Genomic DNA, 2847 nt, shown 5'->3' on the forward strand with positions numbered 1-2847 from the left:
GATATATAATTATAGAGAATTTACTAAGACATATTAGAGCTTGGTGTTTACCCAAATGTGCACAGAAAGAGGTGTACCAGTTCATGATGATGGTGTGAATGGGGAGATGAGATATGTGTGATGGGTTCAGATCAATCTAGGTACCACACCATACTGCACATGCAAATAGGCATTTGCAGAACAGGTGGTGAGCTATTTCTTCTTGGAGTTTGCATAACACACATAGCCTATCTTCCCTGTTAAACCATGAGGAGCATTTGTTTTTTGTAAGTAGCTTATCCCAAAGAGTCTTTCAAAGAAAAACTTGGAATTTGAATGGCACCTTGAGCTTCCATATAAGCTTCCAATTAAAGTAGGTACTTGACGTTGAAGCTCCTAATGAGGATAGAGAGTGGTATGCCGATTTGACTGTATAAATGACTGTAACATTATTTTTCCAAACTAGGAGGTCATTCGGTTGGCCTGGCTCTGGAGAACCAAGAGGATGTGGGAAATGGTGGAGTCTGAAAAAAATTGTTGCAACTTTTGAAGATTCCATGAGTCTCCTAGGTTCATTAGTTTTGAGATTCCTCAGGTCCTAAACTTGATGTTGAGAGAGAGGAGAATTCAGAGGCGGAATGTTACCTGGCAGAGACGGAATCCATGGATTAGAGATAGTAGATACCTCCATGCCATTGATCGACCATAACATATTGGGACGCAGAAGTGAAAGTAATTGATGGGCCTATTGCCACCACTGCTAGGGTTGTTCACAAATAAATCCAAACCGACCAACTCGGCCTAACCCAACCTGAGTTGGCCGATTTTTCTTCATTACTGGCCGATTTTGGGTTGCAAAGATGAGAAAACCGATAATTCAGTTTCGGTTTCAGTGAAAAACTGAACCGAGTTATGTGAAAAAATATATATTCTGAAAAAATATTTGTTAAATATAGATATTTTAGTTTTAAATATATATATTCTGAAATATATTAGATATATATTTCTAGAAATTAAAAAATATATATTTCAATATATTTGTATATATGTTTTGATTTTAAATATATATTTCCAGAAAATATATTCTAAAATATTATATATAATATTAGCACTTTGACTTCATGTGCATTGTGCAAGCTTGGAGTTAGTTGAAACCCAAACCAACTAAGTCGGTTTTACTTAATAGAGGGTCGGTTTCGGTTTGATCTATAGGTAACCCGCCTAGGTCGGGTTGGTTGAAAAAACACTAGTAAACCAACCCAACCCAACCCAACCCGTGAATAACCCTAACCACTGCAAGCTCTGCTTGCCCTTCTTTGCCGCAAACAAGGAAGTGCGGGGAAAGTATTTAGCCTTAATCTGCGTGCTCCAAAACCCTCTTCTCTCTGTTAACAATCTCCAAACTTGCTTATTGAACATTGCTCGGTTCATGGCCTCCAAAGATCTGAAACCTAAACCTCCTTGTTTTTTGATTCATTAAATATGAATTTAACTGTGAATCTTGGAACCCATTGGTTAAGTGCTACAAAACGGAAGAATAAATTTGGAAATAAAAAATACAACTTTTATGTCTGTTGTTTTTGCAAATATAGATTTTGCCCCTCTCATTTTCTTTCTCATCCAATTAACCTTTTTTTGTCACTTTCTTATTTAGAGACTTTGCGTTTCTATCCACACTTTTCTTCTTCCCACTTTCTTTCTCCTTGGACCACACCTCCCAAATTAAGCCTAGGAAAATAACCTGCCTCCTTGCCTCAATAACATGTAAAATTCAAATGCTTGGTGAGCATTCATCACTCAGTCCCACTCTGGTTTCAGGCAAGTTGCAATGGTAACCGTTTAATGGAGTTTCTCCTCTCCGACCGTTGCAAGTTCCTTACTGAATTTCAAAACCTCACTAGAGAGAGAGAGAGAGAGAGGTTAACCAATACCGGTAAAGAAAAGGGTGTTGTTGTCATTTTCTCAAAATATAACAATCATGTGATGTGGCATATGAACAGTGAGCGGATTGTTATAGAACCCTAACTATAGTAGAGTAATTAGTCAATTGTTAGAAAACTTAGGGGTGGTTTAAGATAATATATAAATAGTAAGGGTAGAGTTAGTCAATTGATTAAACCATAAAGGTAGTTTAAAAAATTTGCCCTTAAAAGAATACCTTAAAGCTTACAAAACTGCCCAAGCTCAAGCATGATTCAAGTTACATTGGGTTAGGCCTGGGTTGGGTAATAGGTATAAGTTTGTATGCTAGGGCTTAACCTCAAGTTTGGGCCACACTCAAGTCCCATGTTTGAACCTTACGGTTGGGCTGGGTTGACGCTCAATCCAACCCAACTCAACTTGCCAAATTGCCATAGGATAAATGGTTAGAGCGTCCATACATTTCTTTCCAAATAAGAGGAGGGGTTAAACATGAAATAAAGAAAATATAGCTGATGTGTACGAAAATACTAAAAATTCAGGGCTTAAGGACAAAAAAAACAAAAGGTTTCTCTGCCGTTTATTGTAGACATATACGCCGTTGGTGGTGTAAAGACACATGATTATTGTCCACATCTTACCCTGTATTGCGAATATTTTTTATGAATAATAAATATAAGTAGAGAGATATTAACTACGTGCGGTCAGAACATGCCGTGAGATTGGTATAAGGCGCGCACCGTTGGGAGCATATCTAGCCTCGCCACTAGGGCATCCTGACATTCCTCGGCTCCCACGTATCTACACATTCCTAGAATCCATCAAACACTCTAAATTACTTCCACCTCCCTACACTTTTGACTAAATGACCAAAAACAATTACTTACGGTAATTTCGAAAGTTAAACGAAATGACAACAAACGGGCATAGACCGGATAGACCACTAGC

Source organism: Nelumbo lutea, chromosome 2 (assembly GCF_056320005.1).
Source record: "Nelumbo lutea isolate HS-2025 chromosome 2, American lotus-T2T, whole genome shotgun sequence".
In the NCBI taxonomy this organism is placed as follows: domain Eukaryota; kingdom Viridiplantae; phylum Streptophyta; class Magnoliopsida; order Proteales; family Nelumbonaceae; genus Nelumbo; species Nelumbo lutea.